General features: G+C 32.4%; 1 protein-coding gene across 1 annotated transcript in view; it reads left to right on the top strand.

Moving 5' to 3' along the window:
• The first annotated feature begins 1,957 nt into the window (after positions 1–1,957).
• Positions 1,958–23,592, top strand: part of LOC141451029 (neuropilin-2-like) — a 166,342-nt gene continuing 144,707 nt past the window's right edge. Inside the window, exon 1 of the mRNA XM_074122042.1 lies at positions 1,958–2,248. The gene's annotated coding sequence lies outside the window, so the exon portion shown is untranslated. The remainder of the gene's footprint in view (positions 2,249–23,592) is intronic.

Raw genomic sequence — 23,592 nt, 5'->3', positions numbered from 1 at the left:
TATTTTACAGATCTGCTTTTCAACTAAAGCTGGAAACTTCTTCAATTCTAGTTTTTGAAAGTGAATTTGAGTAGATTTAAAAATGACAAGTTTATACTTGCTAATGCAATTCTTTCTGCGTATTCATAGACTTTATATAAAAGTAAGAAAGAAGTATTTTAAATCAAATTACGATCAACTAAATTGAGCTCTAGAAATCAATTATTCAATCAGTTTTATGTGAAATATAAAAAACTAATTAAACTTAATTAGTAATCAAATTAAACTTTCGTAGGAGCGTTTTTTATTCTTGCTTATTAAAAAGTGAGGAAAAGAGTTATTTTAATTAACAAATGAATAGTATGACTTTAAAAAGTAGTCTTTTTCTGTTTTAAACTTATAAGATGTATTGCATGTCAGAGAGCTTAAAATTTAACAGTGCATTATACATTCTATTATTCCTGTGCAAATAAGAATTGCATTTTTATATATTCCATTTCTTTAATCTTTGTTGCACATTAAATGCCTCGGAAGCACTACGTAGTAATACACCTGCTGAGATTAATGCCAATTAAAGATTTCTAACAAATTCCTCCTTTATTTTTTCAATAGCCATTGTAATTTTGTAATAGTACTTAATGAAATTTATATAGAAATATCTCGTATGAATTTTATTATTAACTCAATTTGAGGCGAAACACTCTTAATGGAGGCATATTTTTTTGTTTTAATAACTGAACAGTTCAAGTTATCTCCTTAGCGGAATGTGAACTCCAAAGGTTCCAAGAATCTTATGCCAAAATCTTTGAGGACGAAATCAGGACAAGGCTATATTATCTAAGCCCTTCTGGGTAGAGTAGAAACACCTAATTTATACCAGTCTCTGAAGTGCTGATTAATGGTCTATTTTACATGATAATCATTGAACAAAGAGAAATTTACATATCCAAGTAGATGTTGGTTATTATAAATAGATCAGCATTGATGTAGGATGTGGTTTTCATTAAAGGTACACCTACCTGATAACCTGACCGGGATAATTTCAGCTAATATTTGAAGAAAATATACTGTAAATTACAAAAAATAAAGTAATGGCTTATTTATTTTTTATTATTCATTACTTATTGTGTGAGGTGGTTGTCAGTAACAATACAGTCAACATATACATCACTGATGGTTCCTAGGGAAACAAAATATCTAAGATAAGGCAGGACTGAGACTTGGGATCATTGTATGAGAATACCTGAAACAGTATGTAATCTATGTGCAAAAGAAAAGAGTTGTAGAATAATTTCAAATTGATAAAATGTAACAATTAATAAAATAATTCCTTGTATCTCAAATTAAATTGACCAAATACTGAAACTATTCGAGGGTTCTTGCGTTAAATCAGTGAAATTGCTAAATTTTTCCAAAATGTTAGCAGTTTTTCTCCATATTCTTTAAAAATTGTTTTCTTACTGACTTTTGAATCTTCTATCAATCTTGTAACGAATTATACATGTTCACTTATTGAACAGCTCGCCTTCTTAAAGACCCAATGCTTACTACTCAGCTGGTGGCTGCAAGTAGGTAACGAACAGTTAACAAGATGGTTTCAGATATACCGAGCAATTACTAGTCTTGTCAAGAGATTATTGAACAATCTACCCTAGGCTATCTCAAGATCCTGTCAGATTCGTCCTTCGCTCGGTTGGTCTCCTCAAGTTTATCGAAACTACAATTAAGCGCAAGTGAAAAAAGTAAATTTCTATCATTCAATAGCCATAAACTCTTACTATTCTTGGGCAGCCATTTTGGATACATGCAGACAGCGGTATTTGGCTTTTTGAAACGGATATATATTATAAATCATCATGAGTCTATTCTAGTAGACATACAGAAGTGAGCTTTAATTTGATTTTATATTTTATGTACATGTTAACCGGGAGAAACACGCGTTAGTGTTAGTGTGGGTGGTAAAGCAGGGAAATTAGTAGGTCCTGATGAAATATTAGGCAGAGTGCTGGCCTTATGGAACTGTTGTGTCGCTGGGTATTGAGAACGGCACACCGTATTGCTTATGAATGAATGGAAGTGAAACATGGCTTGCATCGGTGGGTGGTTGCTCAGGCTGCGGCTTCATGTTTAGTTAGGTTACCCCACTGTATCGTCGCTCAGTTAGTGTCAGACCTTACACCTAGCTGAACCAATTTCTTTGCTCTCTCAAAATTTCTGTCTTCCCTGTAAATATACGTACATCTTAGACATTTCCTTTTTTTTACTTCAGGTAAGTTTTATAGGTTTAACATATTTTCTTCTTTTCAAGTTATATTACATTTTTCCAGTGAGAAAAAACATACAGAGGGCTAATTTCATTGATATTTTTAAAAGTTCATCTTTATGAATTCTGAGAGATAAATTTTACCAATTGACCGTTGTATTTAATTTTAAAATCAGTACTCGAGATTCTAGGCTATAGCCCATAAATTCTTGAATAAAACTTTCAATATCATTTTTAGTATCCAACATAAAGCTCCTTACCACAGTTTCAATACAATTATATTTTTGATACCTTACGCCTTCTACCTTAATGTACCATCTACTTATTTAATATTCACCATTCAACTGCTAATTAACATTAATAATTCATAACCAGGATTTACATTAATTAAACATTTACATAAACAGACCATACATGATTAACCAAGAAATAATTTCATAGCCAATAAAAACATTTCTTCTACTAATATTCATCCATTAAATTAAATTGGAGTGAATACTCTTAACTTAAACCCTTAAAACATGAGTCTATTAAAATTATTCAAACTACAGTCACGCTTGCGTTCATAATGTTACCGCGAATGTCAATTCCGGCTCAAACCCTTCTCCACCAAGAGAAAGTGGCTCCCAGAATTTAAAAAAATTGCTGGGAATCTTCCTAGGCTAGGGTCAAAGTTGCCCCTCTTGAGTGTACTCCTCAATAAACCTAAACCTATTATCAAACAATTTATCCTACTTGGATACTGACAACAATTTTACTTATTTTTTAAGAACTATCCTAATGAATATATATACTTACGTATAAATAAATTTATTTATAATGTATGAAATGCTTTCTATCATAATTTTCTATAATTTGTCGTATAAATTAGAAGGAATAGAACGCCACGTTCGAAACTCCATTTTGGAACTGATCAAACTTTTGCCACACTAGATGGAACTTCGCATTAGTATATACTCCAATATATGCACAAAGTACCCCTTGATATTCAGACAGTCATAAATTCTCACTTTAATTCTATCTTTAAAAGTAGAGGGTGCAATATTTACATGAAAGAACGTCTGTTTCCAAGCTCAGCATTAGCCAATTATGGACGAGTCAGCCTCTCTACTTTAGAATCGTTTACAATTTCAAAGCGACTTTGAATGCCCGGTATGTAATACTCGTGACCAGGACAGTCTTTACCACTTTCTGATTATTTGCCCTAAATATAAGCTGCCAAGAAATATATTAGGTTTACCAATCAATACAGATAAACGTGAAGTAGTGTTAACAATTTACTGCAAATTTCAGATAAAGTTAAGCTAGATGATCTCTATTACTTCACCATTAAATCATTAAAAACTCGAGCAACATCAGTTGAAGATATTTTATCGTAAATTACTTTTCAAAGCGCATTAAAAATTAGATGCAAGTGTGCACATGTTTAAGTATGTTCATATCTCCAAAATAATGAAAGTTTACGTTAATGTATTGCAAACTTACTCTATTTGTATAGGGAAATATCCCTAAAGAAAATAAATGAATCTATCCTCTATTGCTTGCATACGTATGCACCAATAGACCATCTATACATATTGGGTTTTTTGTCCTTTTTCCCAAAATATAAAAAGAAAAATTTTTTAAGCATGAAGAAGTTTAACTTATTTTTGTCAGAGGAAAAGAACTGGTTCTGGTACTCCAATGTTTATATCAAGTAAAAACTATTGTATTATTTGGACTATTTGACCATCTATACATGAAGTATTTTTTACAATTTTTTCACTCACTCTTAGAATTAAGAGATCATTAGTATTTAGATTTTTGAAATTTAGTTTTCACTAAATTGATGTATATGTTTTGAGATTTTTGGAACGAAAAAAAAAAATTAGGCGTACCTACGTGTATATTTTGTACAAGGAACATCTTGAAAAAACTAAAACCATAATCGAAAGCTTAATTTTAATATTCTATTTTAAAACTTTTGACACTACCATGGAAAAACACTTTGCGTCAATTGGAACCAGAATTACAGTGTCGCATCTACTCTGAATTTGATTTTTTTAAAAGAAATTAATAGAATGTTCAAATTTGTGGCATATCGGATGTAAAAGAAAATTTATTGTATTCTTTTTTTACCTACCCAGCAACTTTTTACTACTTTTTAGATTTCATATTAAACATAAAAAAAAATCCAAGGCCTAAGATCGGGAATCGAACCCAGTACTACAATATACATAGTTTTTTATGTATATAATATTCTTTCTAAGAAATAAAAATAAACGATCACTGAAAAACTGATATTTTGCAAGGATTTATTTAATTTTCTGTATGCATTACTAATTTATTAGATATTACTTGATTGAATTTCTTATTTGCTCTGTTACGTACCCAAATTGATTTTGCATGCCTATTATTGTATGGCAGGTAAACCGTGGGACCAAAAGGGAGAGTAATTTATGTGGGTTTATCCAGCTGTTAAAACAAGATTGCTCGATATTTTAGTGTAAGGACTAATATGGTAATTCTACTGTGGGTTCATGTCTGTTTCTTCTCCGAAATTACCCGCATCATTCACAATTCCTGTCTATATTCACATTTTGGTTTGGTCTCGCACTTAACGTTAGCGATTTCTAATTAAAAAAAAATTGGAAACCTATTTTCTTACAAAGAATTTTATTTTTTAGATGAATTTTATTATAAAATAAGCTGGCATTACATGGTTACATAAACCTAACAGTTACACTACAGAAACCTTATTGAAATTTAAGGTGTATTTGCCTACATCAGCACATACTTTCCTTCTCCACAATTTTTAAACCCTTGTCCTTTAGGGCTGCTCGATTCAGTCTGACTTATAATAATAACCTAGTTTTCACCAAGCCTATTGCTACTGAAATAAAAAGAAAAATAAGATAATAACAATAAGAATTAAATAAATAAATTAACAGTAAGAACTAGTATGAAAAATTGAGTAGTAAAAATTACTTTGCTTAAATTCTTTCTAAGGTGATTTAAATGTTTTAAAAGGGAAAATATGTTCAGTTAAAAAAGCTTAAGTTTTACAAATTTTGAAGTAAACTCTTAAGTTATTATTTTAGACGCATCCAAGGTTAAAGGCACTAGGCATCCAAGTGTAACAAATTGAAATTGACAATTAGTGCTGGCACCAATAACTTCTGAAGTTGACTCACCTTAAACAAATATATAAAATGCAATAAATGTTTTAATGAAATACACTCCCTCTAAAATGCGTTACACATAGGCATGGTTGTTCAGTATAAAGCTTTGATATTTTTTTAAACGAACGAATGAATATTTACATAAAATAATATTGTATAAGAGGCGTGCTCAGAGGTGATATTTATTTCGGTCACAAATGAAAAAGGAAATACAATGTTATATTAGCGAACACCTGTTGATAGCGGAAAATAATTGCCACATTTTTTACCGCTTATTGTAAATGGAAGACATCAAGCAGCCATTAAGTAAATTATGTAGAAAATTGTATAAGCAGGAGTACATGAATAGTGAAGTTATTATTTTTTCTTAAAAACGGATGCATTAACATTATTTAAAGTTTGTAATCTTTATCTTTTAAAGTGGTTATTACTTAGAAGGAATTAAGTGGTTATTACTTACTCAGAGGGAATTACAACATATGTATATATATTGTATATATCCAGGATCAGTAATTTTAGTCGAGTTCTGTACTAAGAATTTGAGAATCTACGGTTTCAAGTGTTTTTTGGGACGCAGTGGAGTAATATTTTTTACACTTAGGCTTACCATATATATTCTTGCCTGTATATCATTTTGTCCCAGTTATTTGATAAAAATGTTAAATGTAGGCTGAACGTTATGAGCGAAATTTGATAAAATATGTCGTAAATTACAGCATACATTTTCTGCATACCTACGTCCGTTAAAAAGATATTCTCAGTAATGAATAACAAGTGGTCTCAAGTAAGAAATAAGATGGTTGAAACCACAGTAAAAGGTCTATAGTGCTGAAAATACAACTCTCAACTATATTTTACTGAATTTTTCGACAAAAAAAAAATCCCTTTAATTTTCTGAGCAGATAGTTTCTACCTTACAAAGTACAATATTACCCACAATACTAAGTGTAGATTTAAAATGATCACTAACTGATTTTTAAATTTGGAAGTATGTGATAGTTTAGGCTTTAACCCCTAGTCGCTTTGTTTTCTTTCCCACAATCAGTGGTATTGTTAGTGCAAGAACATACATATGTATGTGTTTCTATTTTGGAGTACCTATTGGAATAACTATCATGTGGTTTGTGCTTTAAGAACATTATTAGTATTCAGAATTGTGTAATTTGCTGATTGATCAGGTTTTGGGTTTTGGATTCGGAGAGAGAGACAAAATTTGGTAAATACCATATTTAATTGTTAATTTAAAGCATTTATTGCCACATATGTACCAATAAATATTGGTATCAATAAATTGTATTTATGGTACCAATAAATATTGTTTGTAGAAACGAGTTATGAGTTATGGGAGAATAAACTCCGTTACACATTATCCTGGTTTTTGATCTGGATCCAATGCAGGTATTATCCAACATCTACACTTCATGGGGTTTTCTTTAACAATATGTGAGTTGTTCTGTCCGTCTTTAAGTATCGGGTACTCAACTTCTTGAGGATTTTGTATAAGTCGACAATTAGCTTTTAATTTTAAAAAGATTTCAGCACATTGATGGCAGTCTTAATAGCACCAATGGGCAAGGGTAAATCAGTAATAGTCTGAGTAGAGGTATAAAGTTTCATAGATCCGTCGGTTTGGATAGCTTAGAGCTGTCTTAGAGTATGATAGGACTATCTCAACTTCTGTGAAATGTATGGTAAGGTTATGGACACAAGTAGAGTTATATGTAATTAGCTAAAAATTTTTACTACAAAATTGATGCATTTTGGTGACTAGTCCGCTCTTCAGCCTATTCAATTATAGGCCTACAGCTGTAGAAAGCGTTCCTTTGAAGTGTTCTGTTTCGAACACCTTCGACATTGTCCCGGATTAAAGAAAAAATATTATAAATATTGACACTTACAAATAGAAAGAGTATTTTGTAAGCGCGAATCCTTTAAAGAACGTTCTTTGTTTCAAGAACGGCTTTCATTTATGATTGTTACAATAGTGTAAGGGAAAGTGATGTGGCTTTCCCGCAAGTTTGGGTTAGTTCGGCGTAGAACCTTTGAGATAAATATGCAGAATTAGTCTAAATATATTGAATTTAGAGCAATGAAGTAATGTAACAATGGAAGGATCCAAATGAAAAGCTAAGTTATAATTATTTGTGTGGAACATATAGAACTAGTATGAGAATACGATCCCAATGGTTAGAAGCCTCATGTATGAAGTATAAAGCAAGTAAACTGAAAATAGGTTCACATTAGAATGTAGAAGGGAAACTCCACAGTCTGTAGAGGAGACTGAGGCTGGGAAGAGCAGCACTTGGCCAGCATTATACAGCCCCACGAGTTCGTCACTATGAAATAACAATAGGCGTCCTAGCGGTGGCCTCTATTGGGCATGGGTTGTGAATTCCAAATTGGTAAAGAGGAATATTCTACCATTACTGTCAATACAATATTTGAATTGATATTCACAGTTAAATGGTACTCACAGAAATGGCTGTATTAAGTGCTGTTATTGTAATAGTTCACTTCACTAAACATGCCATTTAAATTAACAGGAACAGCAATATTTCAATTGTAAAGAAAATCACATCATTTAGGACTAACTATTAACAATGTTTAAATCGACTTTTTTCCTATTATTAAAGCAAAACAAGTTAAATTACAAATAAAAATTAATTCCTTCAAATTTTCCCCTATTTTCTGAAAATGAAAACTTTTTTCCATGCTAATTCCTGCATCTAATTAAATAAGGCAAAATGGATCCTCTTTCCCATGTGAAATAGCTTTCCTTTGCCCATTTTTTTTAAGCTTCAGAGCTTTTTCCACCAATTTTTGCCTATTACTTTTCCGATTTTAATAAGCTAAGAAACCATGTGGAAAACTAACAACCGACTAACAGATAGCGAACCTTAGAGCGATGTTTATGTGATTGATTAGTCGAGCAGGTTTGTTGTCTTAATGTAAATGTATTTTGCACGCATTTTATCTTGTTTAGATTAATTTGCCAACAAATAAGGTGAATATTATAATTTGCAAGATCGCGGTGATCCTGCATATTTCATGAGGTTTAAGAAGATCGGAGAGTGAGGAAAGTTTAGCAGTACACACCTTTTCAAAGGCTTGTTAAAGAAAGCCTCCTAATCAGAATATTTATTTATTTTTTATACAACGGAAAAAAGGTTCTGTTAAGATTTACGTTTTGAATTAGATTAAAATCTTTAACAATTAAATTAAACTCAAAGTGATTTGTCTTACGGACTTGAACTGAAGGATTCAAGCAATGTTTTTAATTCACACAACATCCAATCTTTTAATCAGAAATAATTAATCAGATTACAGATGTTCCACTTTAAAGCAGATTTTCATAACAATCTTAAATTCTGTGTAAAATCAAAATATCAAAAAATCTTCGATTCTCTTTCTTTCTTTTCACTCTTCGATTCTAGGTTGTCCACCATTTCCAGATTGTATCGTTGTTTTTGACTCGTGTAAAACTTTAGTGAGGGCAGTGTCCAATTTCTCTTCTCCAGCTTAAACAAAAATAAATAATTAAATACTTCAGATTTGCTGTTCTTTTATATTCTGTTCATTGTGAATTGTAAATAAATTTAAAAAAATAAATAAAACTTCTCTTAATGAAGTATGTGTTTTATTTAACACTTAGAAATACAGCTTGTAGAGAAAATAAAAAAAAGTTAATAGGCAGACATGTAACTGGTATTTACATAGGTTCTCAGTAGACAGAGTTAATGATTTAGATTGGATTTTAAATGAGTTGTTTAGGAAGTGATTGTGTGCCCATATTCTGTTGAAGATTAGTGATCAATCAGAACCTGATTGGCGAAGAGAAGTAGTTGTTTACAAAACTACAAACTATTCCATGCAATTACAGAAGTGAATACTGTGGAGGACTTGGACGACTCTTTAGAATTACATCTCTGTCGGTCCGGGCGTATGTTTTGGTCAATAACGTTTCTGTTTAGTGTGTTTCTTAACACTGTATAAATTATGTGTTCATTCGATAAAATCTCAAGTTCAGCTGCTCTCCTTTGCTATTATTCTCCTTCTAATCTAATATCATTTTGCTAAAATGGCTGTTTTATACCTTTCATAAACGATTCAGTAATTAAATTATACAGTAATATGATTTCCCGGCTAGTCCTTGTGCTATACAATTTTGAGAGAATAAGAACTTTTGATTTAAGTCGACCAAAGATTTTCTCTCAGTATCAATAATTATATTGATACTTCTAATTTGTCACTTTAACTGTAACAGTCTTGTCTATAATAAAAAACCTTCCAAAAAACAAATAATTGATGATCTACTTTACCTGAGGCTAGTCCTCTTTGGAAAGAATCTGTAGTAGAATTGGTTTGAATTAAATAATACTGAATCTTTTCCAATTTCGGATTCACTTTTGAATTACATGTATTCTATGAATGTTTGCTTGTCATTGTTTTCAGTTCTGTTCCACAAAATAGAACTTTTGAAAGATTTCCCTTTGGAAATGGATTGTGATTCTTTCTTTTGAAAAGAATTTAAACTTTTAAATACTATTATTTTAGTATGGCTTTTAAAAGCTTGCTTTCTTTAATTCTGATATGTTCGGAATTGCTTTCTGTCTTCAGTGAATATGTTACATCAGGCATGGGCAAAAAATTTCATTCTCAGAATTTGACTTTCTGATATTGCACATTAAAAAACATTAGTAGTAATTCTAGTTTACAGTGGGAAGAAAAGCTAAAGATAAAGCTGGCATAATGGAGTAAAAGGAACAGTGAAGTCGAGGAACTTTCATCCTTGTTCTAGATCAACGGGAAACATCCTTCCCTTATCTTAGGGTCTAAAAATTAACTCTTGAATCCCCAATATACAATAACCAATCTACGATAACAGTATTCAATAGCCGCATTCCATTCTTAGTGTATCATCAAGTTACATTTTGCCATAACTACCACTTTATCAGATAAATATTCTTTAAATTAGCTCATGTTTTCGTTGTAATAATGTAGTACAAAAGTTTCTCCACTCATTTTAATTCCATTTATTTACATGATTAGATTTCTTAATGTAAAAGTCTCTTTAAGTTTTCCGTCAATTTACATCAATCCTGTCACCAAACTAGTTCATAATTTCCTTAAATGAATTTTTAATCAAATTTCAAAAACTATTTTAAAACATGCTTTAAACTTTGGAAGTTGGCAATTCATTTAATAGTAACATGAAACTGTTGCTGCGATCCTCATCACAAACTCAATTATTAATACAAAATTTTCTTGAAACACTGTCCATACTTTTTTAATGGTGGAAGTAAATAATGAACTGTAAATATTAAAAATCTAAGTTAGAGATAAATTGGATGATTATTTATTCGTGGGATTTTTTTTTTATTAAAATTTTCTTTCCATTCTCTGGACCTCTAGATCTTCATAGAAAAATTAGTTTGCAGAAGATTAGAATGATTTATGAAATCTAGCCAGCTACCTTAGTAACACTCCTCTGTTTTAGGAAAGAAAGAAATATGTAAAACTAAAAGATTAATTCTGTTACATCTAAGAGTTCCACAAAGATAGTATAATTCTCAGGAACCTTAAAAATACTAATAATATCATATTAAATATTTCCACCTAGATTTTGTAATTGCTTTACTTTTTGCATTTATTTGTTGACCTGAAAAATATCGGCTTTTAACAGCCAAGAAGCATCTTAATTAAAAGGAACCTTTCTTCGCACAATTCTAGATTCTTCATAAAACTATTTGCTTAAGTCTAAATGCATAAATTTCCTCTGGAATTGATTATTTCTTTTTGATAGTATCTTCGTTCAAAACTTCCATTTTTTCCAATCTACAAGAAACATGGCCTGAAATTTTGTTGAATTAATAATTAGAAAATGTTTTTTTATTAAATCATTACTAAAATATGCTGAACTTTTTTTAGTTGTTGAATATTTATTTATTTTTTTTCACATTGAACAAGGGATGAAAGAGGCTAAGATTATTAACTTACCTCTAATCTTCAAACATTATGGAGTTAGAAAAGAAGCCATTCTCTAAATATTTTTGCTAAAAGTTAGGGAACTTAACCATTTTCGTTTCCAGTTGAAACTAATCAAATGAATAAATAAAAAAAACTATACCTATCATACATAGGATCCGCCGAGCTACCAACTGTACGAGGGTCGTTTGAAAATTCCGTGTAAAAATAAAAACTACTTAATTTTTTGGGGTAAACCTTTTCTATTTTTCAACATAGTCTCCTTTTAGGCTTATACACTTCGTCCAACGCTGCTCTAGTTTGTTGATCCCTTCCGAATAATAGGATTTGTCCAAGTCTGAAAAATAGCCATTCGTTTCTGCAATCACCTCCTCGTTTGAATAAAATCTTTTTCCCGCCAGCCATTTCTTCATATTGGCGAACAAATAGTAGTCCGAAGGAGCCAAGTTTGGAGAATAGGGGGGATGTGAAACGAGTTGGAACCCTATTTCCATTAATTTTGCGACCACAACTGCTGAGGTGTGAGCTGGGGCGTTGTCGTGATGGAAAAGGACGTTTTTGTGGGCCAATCGTGGGCGTTTTACTTGCAGCTCGGTTTTCAAACGGTCCAATAACGATGAATAATATGCACCTGTAATAGTTTTACCCTTTTCCAGATAGTCGATGAGGATTATTCCTTGCGAATCCCAAAAGACAGTCGCCATAATCTTTCCGGCCGAAGGAACCGTCTTCGCCTTTTTTGGCGCAGATTCCCCCTTGGTAACCCATTGTTTAGATTGGTCTCAGGTGTGTAGTGATGTATCCATGTTTCATCCACAGTGACGAAACGACGCTTAAAGTCCTGCGGATTCTTCTGGAACAGCTGCAAACCGTCCTTGCAACACTTCACACGATTTCGTTTTTGGTCAAGCGTGAGCAATCGCGGCACCCATCTTGCGGATAGCTTTCTCATGTCCAAATGTTGATGCAAAATATTATGTACCCGTTCATTCGAGATGCCCACAGCACTAGCAATCTTACGCACCTTCACTCTTCTGTCATCCATCACCATATCATGGATTTTATCAATGATTTCTGGAGTAGTAACCTCAACAGGGCGTCCAGAACGTTCAGCGTCACTTGTGCCCATATGGCCACTCCGAAAATTTTGAAACCATTTATAAACTGTTCTAATCGAAGGTGCAGAGTCACCATAATGTTTATCAAGCTTCTCTTTAGTCTCCTGAGGCGTTTTGCCTTTCATAAAGTAGTGTTTAATCAACACACGAAATTCTTTTTCGTCCATTTTTTGAAAATCACTCGACTTCCTCGATTCAAACGAATGCCAAACACAAAGAAATAGACCGATTTGGCTGAAACTTCCTCGATACGCGCCAGTGGTGCTCTCTCTCTGACTTTGCACGGACTTTTCAAACGACCCGTACTTGTAATAAATACTATTAGCAAAAACTTATCACGTTCAAAGGAATAACTCAGGTATTGTGTTTAGACAGAGAATTCCACTTAGCTCTGTCTTATCTCTTGAGAAGAGATAACTAGACGCCAACCGCTTAGACTTTACGCTTCCGCTCTTTCTTCTGGTTTCCGTCGGCTATTACGAAAGTAGTCTGTCTGGACTCGCAATCCAAATATATTTACTCTAGCAAATACATAGCAAGCTAGACAGTTTTTATTTACATAACTAATTCACAAAAATCATGCTTTTAAATTTGATACAAAAAGATATCGAAATATTCCTACCTCAACAGGTAACAACTTTTAAATATTGTTTTGAATATGTACCTTAAATAATTCAATTTGCAACATATATGGAACTATAAATATTTAAAGTATTAAAAAAAGATCATTTACAGCGTCCATAAATGCATGTGATTAGTACATATGATAGTCAACATGTCTTTGCGGAAGAAAAATATAGTAAATACACAGAAATTTGTTGTCCAACTCATCGACATCTTGAAATATTATAATCTATGATAACTTAAAACCATGGTTCTTCAATACTCTTAGTGTTCAATCAGCTTTTATATCATAATTTAAAAATATAGAACCAACCTTCTTGATCATCAAGTCTCAGTTAACTGTTTAACACTACCACTTAAGGGATTGGTTAGCATACTGGATTTCTTCACGGAGATCCCTAGTTCGAATCCAGCTGATGGCCCATAGATTTTTTTTCTTCCTAGCAGCTTCTTACAGCTGACTGTTCGCTGTTGGGACAGCGTTGTTTGTAATGATAGAACATGTCCGGAGGTCGGCAGACACTGAAAAAGGATCAGGGTTTCTATAAACTCAGATGTTGTTTCACCTTCAGTTAAAAGAAAAAGAAAAAAAGTAACTCCATCTTAAAACAAACATCCAAACACTACTTTTTCCCTTTACAGCATGCATTTACTGTAAAATGGTGTTTACAGAATAACGCTGATATTTAAACTACATGAATGTACTGTGTGAAAGAATGTGAAGTAGCATAGAATTGATGTACGTAATAATTAAATTATACCTCAATATTAACAAAGTATTCAGTAATTAGGTGATTAATTATAGCTGGTGAGAGAAGTATAATAACTGCTTCTGCTAGGAATGACAATTTTTATTCCATCTCATCAGAAATGTCACGATTTTTCTGGTTTTTATTTGTGAACCAAACTACAACCCTGAATAACTACTCTTTCTTCTTTATACACCACTGAAATTGGTATTCTATTGCTTTCGATAACTTTTACGTCTTCCAGAGCATTCGCCCATGATCCAGGAGGAATTTCAGAATAGTGCTTTGCAAAGAGCTTGCAGATGTTGAGAAGCGATCTTGGCAGCTTTTGCTCATCTTTTAATGATGGCAACTTTCTGAAACAAGAGCAATAAAGGTGTAAGACAAATTGGTGTTTAATTTTTTTAACTTTTTTATCCACTGACCGTGAAAGATGGAAAGTTGTCAACTTGTTACGGTTCTCAATGAGTTTAACAACGACATTATCTCTCAATACAATTTCTCCTGTACAAGGCGGCAGGTTAATACATAAAGGATTCATTACCGACAGTTAATTGAACACCACTCTCCTCTTCCTTGACACTTTAGAGCTCCCTCTATTGAGAAAAATTAACTTACTCTTCTTCGGTTTAATTACAAGTCCAATCTCAGACTTAGGTGGATAATATTAATGACTTTTTTTTGCAAGTTTCATAAAAACACCTGACCAAGCCTGGGTATTCGAAAAATAAACAAGAATTATATATAAGGAAAGTGAAGAATATAAGAAAAGAATTATAGCTATACTGATTTTCATACTGTCCAATCCGATTTTTTAAAAAGCCAATAACTCAAAGATTTCCTAATGTAAATGATAATTGGCAATATCAATGTGTGTAGACATTCTATCAGATTATCACTTCTTGTATTAAAGACACTCATTTTCTTGACCCCAGCAGCGCTCACTTTTAATTATCACACATCAGCGGTCTCAAAGTCGTTTAATAAATAAGTGGATGATCCCAAAGACCAACATTGTCAAAAGAGCATCAGGACACGTGGATTATTAATGAATGGTAAAGTATCATTTTCCTTCTTAGCGCCTTTCAGAATTGTTTTGATACTTTTCAGTTACTACGATACCATGGTTTCTCATATTTTGTAAAGAGTAATCATTTTTGCGGTCATTAATTCTTCAAATTAAAGTAATGTAATCTCTTAACTATTCAGGCGGGCTTACATCAAACTACCAATAAATTTTCCCAATTAATGAAAACACTTTATTTGTAATGTTTATTTCATTTTATTAACATTATCAATCTTAAATCATGATTGAAATTGTAATGGTTAGGCCAAAAAATAATAGTTAGGCCGGAAATAAGTTTCACCCAAACAAAAAATTCATAGTTTCTCTGTAATTTTTAAGATCTAGACTTCCTAAAGCAAAGTTAAATCATTTTTTTTTTTTTTAATTGTTAATGATATACAACCACTGGTTGGAGGTCCTGTATAAGTCTAGTGAGTCGTCAACAAGAATAAATAAATGAATCATTCACGACTAAGGCTAACGATTAACTTAAACAACTAAAAAAACCAATTAACGACTAAATTAGTCGTCGCTCAATGATGCGACTAATGAAATTAGTCACCTATTTTTGGACGACTAATCTCAATTAGTCGTCAATCATATGGTGACTAATCTGAATTAATCTTTAGTCGTGATATATTCCACGACTAACCTTTAGTCGTTAGTCGTAATCGGTCTGTGACTAATTTAGTCTTGAGATTAGTCGTTAGTCGTGATTGAAGTTTTGCCCAACTCTGACAACCAGTACCACTAAATATAAGTCAAACTGTTCCGTAACAGAAATAATTTCTGCTCAATTAATGTCAAATATTACTTTAATTTGTCTTGTGGATTAAACCGGTTACAAATGTGTATGTTCGACATTAAAATTTAAGCAACAGAAAATATCAGAGTGTAGAAATGAACCATTCATTTGATCATAAGAATCAAGCGAAATAAAATAATGTAAAGCGTGTGGGGCGAGATATTGAGATTTTGGGCGATTTTTATGAGTATGAAAAGTTTGGTTGCCATTATTTCCTAATGTAATACACCTAAAGACTTTATATTTTACTCGTATATAGTTACTGATATAATTTATAAATTGTTAAGTTTTCGTAATCATCTGATTAGTGTGAAGCGAGATATTGATACTGGAATTAAGATTTTTTGAACTATGAAAAGTGTAGCTGTGTTGCAGCACTTTTCTGAAGTAATGCAAATAATATAAACTGTAAACTAAGATTCCTTTATTAGTATTGTTAATTTAAAAAAATCGTGAGGAAGCTACAAAGTTCTCTTAATCCAGGGGCTCAGCCTTGATTTAGCTCTGAGAGCAAAGACTCATTTCCCAGCTTATCAAAATTAAACTCTTCTCTTGATTCTCTTGTAAAAGGGGAATTTAACCAAGATATATTGCAAATCTTCTTGAAGCATTTAATGCAAAGAACCTTTGCAGTTAATCTGATGGTTAATTTCGTACTTAATAAATGCGTACGTTACTTTTATGTTAGAATTGCTACGTATTCAAATTTGCGAGTGTTGTTGTAAAATAATAATAATAGTAATAATAATAATTATTATTATTAAAACTGGAAGGCATTACTCTAATACTTTATCTTTAAAGAATTGTGTAATTTGAGGCAGAAGTGTTAACTGCTTACAACATTCACTGAGTTTGCCCAACTGAGGCTTGCAGAGACCCGCAACGAACTTAACAGTCTGTATGGGTAGACGCAAAAGCAATAAAGGTATTATTAACATAATAAATGTATTATTCTAGTGTCCTAACTTTATCCTAGAAATAGTAAAACTGAAATTAATTAATTATTTGATGATACAAACACAAACAAAATAGCAACTGGCATCTTCTTTACAGTAAACCAACAAAATTAATGTTGTAAACTGCAATCTCTGTGACAAATAGATTATAAAACTAAAGCTGGTAATTGTTTACTTGAACAAATGTTCTTCAAATACTACAAATATAAAATTTTGTACTCTTTATTATCTAGAAAATATAGTTGGAGACAGTTTTCATTGTGTTTTTGTATGCAATTTTATCTAGTATTTTTCACTTAGTATTCAATAATACTAAGTTAAACGCAGTTTTTAGCTGCTTCAATGGTCTTGTTTAATTGGTCAGTGTAACCAAGCTTGGCTTTTAAATATGATTTGAGAAGGAAGTTCAATTTATTAGATTTTTTAATGTGTGTTCTATAGTTTGGTAAGTTGACAGTTTTTTGTTATCTCATTTTTACCCTGGCTACCAAAGTTCCATTATTGTAATATGTATATTTTTTGTTTACGTTATAATAAATAATTTGGGGATGGAAAGTTGGTAGAATGGTTTAAAAGCTTGGATTTATGAGTGGGTGATCCCCAATTCGAATCCGAAGTTCGCAATCATTTTTACAGTAAAGTACTTATATGTTTCCGCCCATGTCTACGACATCTAATTTCGTAGTTGGATGTTAACGTTAAGCCCCGCCTGAAAAACATGCAAGTATTTTACTTTTATTACTTTTCTTAGTAAATAATTAAATATTTGTTTTGTGAGTGGCGACCATCTTTGACGTTCATTAAGCCCAATGAGTATGTCAGTCAGTTTTAGTTCTTCAAGAGTTTAAAAGAAGTTCAAATTGATTCAATAAATTACAGTTATTATATTATACTCAACAAAAATAGAATATGAAAACTTATAAAATATAACAATGTTGTCGAAGGGGATACTGAGTTAAATAGTCTTCAAATTGTTACATTAAGTTATCAGTACGGCTGCAGAAGTACAAGCAAGCAGAAGTGTTTAATTAGCTATACACATAAGACTAATTATGACTTGCAACACGAAATCTACGATTTCCCTTGGGGCATATCTCTAGCAGTTATAATTAGTTATTTATATTAACTAATGAATTAGATGGGTCTTTCGAGGAGAACTCATTACAATTTATCGTTGATTTTCTCCATCACAGCATGCATGATTTCGTTACTTCTAATGCGGTTTCGGTTTTTCATCCATTGTCCGAAGTATTTATCATGGCTAATGCGGTTTCGGTTTCAAAATGCCAAAACAAATGTTTCAGGCCAACATTTTTTTGAATTTTAATTGAAGTAAATTTGACTAATTCGAGAATTTTCTTTGGAAGAACTTGCCATTAAGGATGGACTATTATTTATTAATGGTAGAAATAATTAAAGGAATGCAGCCCACTTCCAATAATAATTTTTTAGTGTTCTTGTTTATGACACTTGGACTGCCCAGTAAGATGGTTTTAAGTAGGAGTCTCGTTCAGGGAACAAGTATTCCAAAGCAGAATATGGTTTCCGAGAGAAATTTACTTAAGTTATAGATTACTAGGTCGGCAATGGGTGGGGAGAGCTCTGTGATGGAGCATTGTTCCAGAGTTCTGCCACCAGATGATGCTACAGCTTCTCCCTTCTCTGGCTCAAATCTTTCACGCTGGTATTGCTTGGTACTCCTTCTACGGTCGATTTACAAGTTAGCAGACAATTCTGTTAACCAATACAACCACCTTGTATGGAGTACCAGAACAACTATTGCACCAGCTGTCGGCTTCAACTATCCACACAACTCACCCACCGGCAAACTACTTCCGTAACACCCTCTGACAAGAATTCTCTAGCTGCATTACTTAGGTATTAATAAAGTAACGTGATGAAAGGCGTTCTTTGTATGTTTCTTCTTACAATTTTACATGACAAACACTTGCAAGACATTCCTTAGCAAAATTCCCAAAATTCTCTTAAACATTTTATTCAAACTTCGCTATTCAATCAAATGTTTGTTACTTATCTCCAATTTGACAATAGCATTGCCAGAGCCACGTCTACAAATCTGATGAAAGGGTTAGCTATCGTCTGCTTCAGGAAAAGCGAAGCATAGAATTGGCAATGTTGGAGCCAGATTCGCTGGCAATGGGTCTGAGCTATGTTAAAAACAGTTTTTTAGAGATTGGCTAATTTTGTCCAAAAGTTTATTGTCGAGTCTTAAATCGAGTACCGAAACCAAGTAAGAATAATAATAATAAAGTCTTTTATTTTTAATTAATTTATCCATAATATTACAACTAACAAATCATATTTACACAAAACATGGATAGCAGTCCATCTGCTTGACCAATTCGAATTCTATTTAACAAATTTACAATAGCAGCCAGAACTTAATCGTATAAATTCAGTTATACGCATAATCACTATTATAACTTCTATATTCCTAAGAGTTATATTATTGTATGAGAGTACTTCTGTATTTCCATGCTCTAATATGGTAATTATATAATTTATCCCAGTCGCGACCATTTAAATATTCAATACACTCTGATTCAGTTAACGTTTTCTTTCCTATCCATCTTTCTCTGAATGCAGATAATGCCGGTTAGATACTTACATAATGAAAGGTATCTTCAACAACAGACTGGTTACACATAGAACACAAATGTACAATTTCATCACTGGCAACATTAAAATTCAGATTCAACATTGTCCTCTCAATTTGAAAATAACTTGAATAAAATTTATTCTAAATTTATCAGAAAAATAATTGTTCAACTCTAGGTCAATATTTAGTATTTTATATGATGCTTGATAAGTATAGTTTTGGGCCTTCGAAATTAAGTTATTGTATTAATACGTATTTTCAAATAAACCATTAAAACATTGTTATTTCCATTAATCAAGTAATCACTGTTTTCCCAATCATATTTCTGGCAAGTAATTAACCATGTAAGAACAATTAGAACTTAATGCGGTTTTTCTGTTTTTGCCAAGTTAGGCACACAATCCACAGACAGAAGGTACACTTACAGACCAATTTTTTGTTAACAACTTTTTTGGGGGGAGGCTCAGTGGTCTTAAAAGGGATATTTTGGGAGAAAACTTGAAATCAAAATTTTCGACACAATCTAAAATAAGTGAAAGTTGAAAAAGAAATTTCATTTTTAAATAAAATGCAATTTATTTAACTGTACAAAGAGATAGTGTGAGATTTTCCCCTGTTTATTTTTATTATGTTCACCTTTCACTTTACACAGAGATATCTAGTTTGCGTGGAAATATACTTTTATAGAACTTTGCTGGAAAAAAAAAAATCATGATGCTAAACAAGCTTTGTTAAGAGAAACTGCGTAGCTTCCTAAAGAGGATAACAGTGCTACCCGGAGTCCTATTACCAACCTTGCTCTAACTCTGTGGCTGCACCATCCATCTCCCATCTTCATAAATTTTCTATCAGGATTATTGCACTTGCGCTTTACGACATATTTTATTAAAATTTTCCACTGTAATTTAAGCACTCGCTTCCTGGATGATGTTATACAAATTGTAAAGGCGCTTATCTGGTAGATGGGTTTAATATTTCCAATATTTATGAAAACAAGTTTTAAAGTAATCCTAAAACATTTAAATATTAAATTTTGACATTTTACTCAGCATTAGATATGTTCCATCAATAAAATAAAATTTATCAGATAAATGAGGCCATGCTTTTCTCCTACAGAAAAGCCATTGAAATGAATTTTCCTGATAAAATGTTTTAAATAACAGTGAAAAGCTTTCATGTAATTTAGTAAATAATATGGACAGGCAAGAAATCATTAAATTTTCTTTTTTTGAATTATGGTGGACAGACAAATTTTTAAAAATCATATAATCAAATATATTATAATGATTTTCACGTTATAGTGATAAACTGGCAGTTTTGAGATCTACTAAAAGACTGAAAAATTCTGGTTTTATATTACACCAGGACTATTCAGAGAATGTTCGCAGAAAACGATCCAAACTTCTGTTAATTCGCAGAGAACTATTACGTTTGAAAAGTTCATTAAAAGTGACAGTGGTTAATGATCGTCTCTACATCGATTCTCACCGTTTTGATTTTTGTCAGGTGTATGGTTTGAAATTTGGCTCTGAAAATGGTGCGGATAAGCTCAAGGATATTGTGGGCTTTGACATTTCCTCTTTCTTGTCTGCAGTTTCTTCGAATACTCTGCCACGTGATTACTTCTCCCGTACTTCTGCTTTGGTGAAGGGAGTTGTTCAACCTAAGGTCACTCCCAGCACTTCTGGAAAAATTGATGGATGAGATTTAACCGTCTGTCGGCATGTCCTGGACTGTATTGTTGAGCATATTCATTCCTTGTCTATTATTTCATACAACATCTGTGGTTTAAAAAGCAAAATTGAAAATGTTGATTTTTTGAATTCATTAAGAACATACGATATTTTTATTCTGCTAGAAACTTTTGTAGAAGAAAAAAAATTTGATTTTTATGAGAAGTTCTTTTCTAATTATAATTTACTTTGGGTTTCTGCTACTAGATCTTCTAAATTCGGAAGACCTATGGGTGGAAGGGTATATGGTATTAAAAATAGCTCTTTTTTTAATACTCTTATTAATTATTGTAAGCTAGATGGTGTTGACTTAATACGAATTAAAAACACAAATTTTGAAATATTTTTGTTGCCTGTATATTTGAACGCTTGGGAAGATTTTTCCTACTTGTCTAATTTCCTAGAATTGAATTGTAATCTTAAATTTATCTTAATGGGAGATTTCAATGTGAGAGTGGGTTCCTCACAGGAATTGCCAGGTGATTTGTTGATTAATGGTCTCAATTGTCGCCATATGAGAAATTCAAAGGATAAAGTTCTTAATGGAAAAGGTTCCAAATTTATAGATCTGTGCAATAGCCTAGATTTAATAATTTTAAATGGGCGATTTCAGGGTGATCTTCAAGGAGATTATACCTTTATTGGAAGTATGGGTTGCTCAGTCAACGATCTGTGTTGTGTCCCCCTGGATTTAATCTCCAATATATTTAATTTCGAAGTATTATCTCTTAATTTCTCAGACCACCTCCCGATAGTTTTATCTCTAACTTTGTCTATCACTGCTAATCATGACACCTTACCTTTACTACCTCAGTTGATCTGGCGCGAGAGAGATGCGGAAATTTTCAAAAAAACGTTGGAAACTAATGTAAATAGTATTTCTTCTTTTCCTAGTTGTAATAATGAATTTTTAACTGTTCTAGTGGATCTAATTAAATGTTCTTATCCTCATATCCCAGGTTGCTCTGATTTCATTAGATCAGTTCGTAAGATGAGTTGGTTTGATGGTAATTGTTTTCGAGCCAGAAAAAAATGCTTTGCTCTTTTAAATTTATTTCGTAACTCTAATTCTGATTTAGTTAGAAAAGCGTATCTGGCTGCTAATTATTCATATAAATTAATCTGTTTAGAAAAGAAAAAAGAATTTTTTAAGTCGCTTACTGAACAGTTTAAATCAGCTAAATGCTCAACAGATTTTTGGAATCTTGTCTCTCACTTTAAACGGAAATCGTTTATTTGTAGTTCTAAAATTTCTGTCACTGAATTAGTTACCCATTTCAAAAGTTTACTTAATCCACCGCCTCCCTCCTCTACTGTATTATATGCCCAACCCTTGATTCATTCTTACGCTCTTGATTCCCCTTTCTCTCTCCAGGAATTAAATGCTGTTATTCAGAACTTAAAAAATAACAAGGCACCCGGTTTCGATCGTGTTACCTATGAGTTTTTCAAAAATTCCCCGGAGGTTTTTCACTCCCAAATGTTATCACTCTTCAATAGAATTTATGATTTTGAAGCTACCCCACCTTCTTTTGGTAGATCGATTATTTTCCCACTCTTCAAGCAGGGTAATGTGAATGAAATAAGTAACTATAGAGGAATCTCTTGCTTAGATGCAGTTGCTAAAATATTCACTGGACTTTTGCTTCGTCGTCTGGAATAGTTTCCTACAGACAACTCCCTTTTAAGTGAATTCCAGTCTGGTTTCAGACGTGGTTACTCCGCGATTGACAACTTGTTTGTTATAACCAATATAATTAAGCTTAAATTTATGCGACCAGGGAATAAGTTGTATTGCTTTTTTGTAGACCTAAAAGCAGCCTTCGTTTCTGTAGATCACAATTCACTATTTTTGAAGCTCTTTAATCTTGGGGTTTCGTCCAAATTTATTAATACTTTGAAAAGTTTATATGTCCAGGCGTCTTCTGCTGTTAGGTGCAAAGATGGCATTTCTGACTTTTTCAGAGTCACTAGTGGGGTTCGTCAGGGCTGCCTGCTCAGTCCGTTATTATTCTCGCTTTTCCTGGACGATTTACCTCTGGCCCTTGAAGGTGGTGTTCGTATAGGTGGAGTTGTATTCAAGATATTAATGTATGCCGACGATGTGGTGCTTTTAGCGGATAACCCTACTACTCTCAAAAGAAATATTAAAATTTTAGAATCTTATTGTGATCTCTGGAATTTATCCTTGAATTTAACAAAATCTAAAATTATGGTATTTCGGAAGGGAGGTAGACTTGCTTCTTCTGAACGTTGGCTTTACAAGGGTTCACCCGTGGAAGTTGTTAACCAGTATAAATACCTGGGTGTTTTGCTGTCTACCCGATTGTCTATGACTTCACACTTGAAAGATAGAATCTCTTCGGCCAAATTCGGGCTCAACAGGTTTTGGTCCGATTTCATTGCAAATAATTCAGTCCCGCCTTCGGCTAAATATACTTTTTTTAATGCTGTTTCTCGTACCGTGGTTTGTTATGCATGTCAGGTTTGGGGCTTTCAAAGGTATGAAGAATTAGAAAAGTTTCAAAGATTT

Source organism: Rhodnius prolixus, unplaced genomic scaffold (genome assembly GCF_049639745.1).
Source record: "Rhodnius prolixus isolate KJV_2025 unplaced genomic scaffold, Rpr scaffold_8, whole genome shotgun sequence".
In the NCBI taxonomy this organism is placed as follows: Eukaryota; Metazoa; Arthropoda; class Insecta; order Hemiptera; family Reduviidae; genus Rhodnius; species Rhodnius prolixus.
The sequence above is the reverse complement of the archived record's forward strand: the minus strand, read 5'-3'. Positions and strand labels throughout refer to the sequence as shown.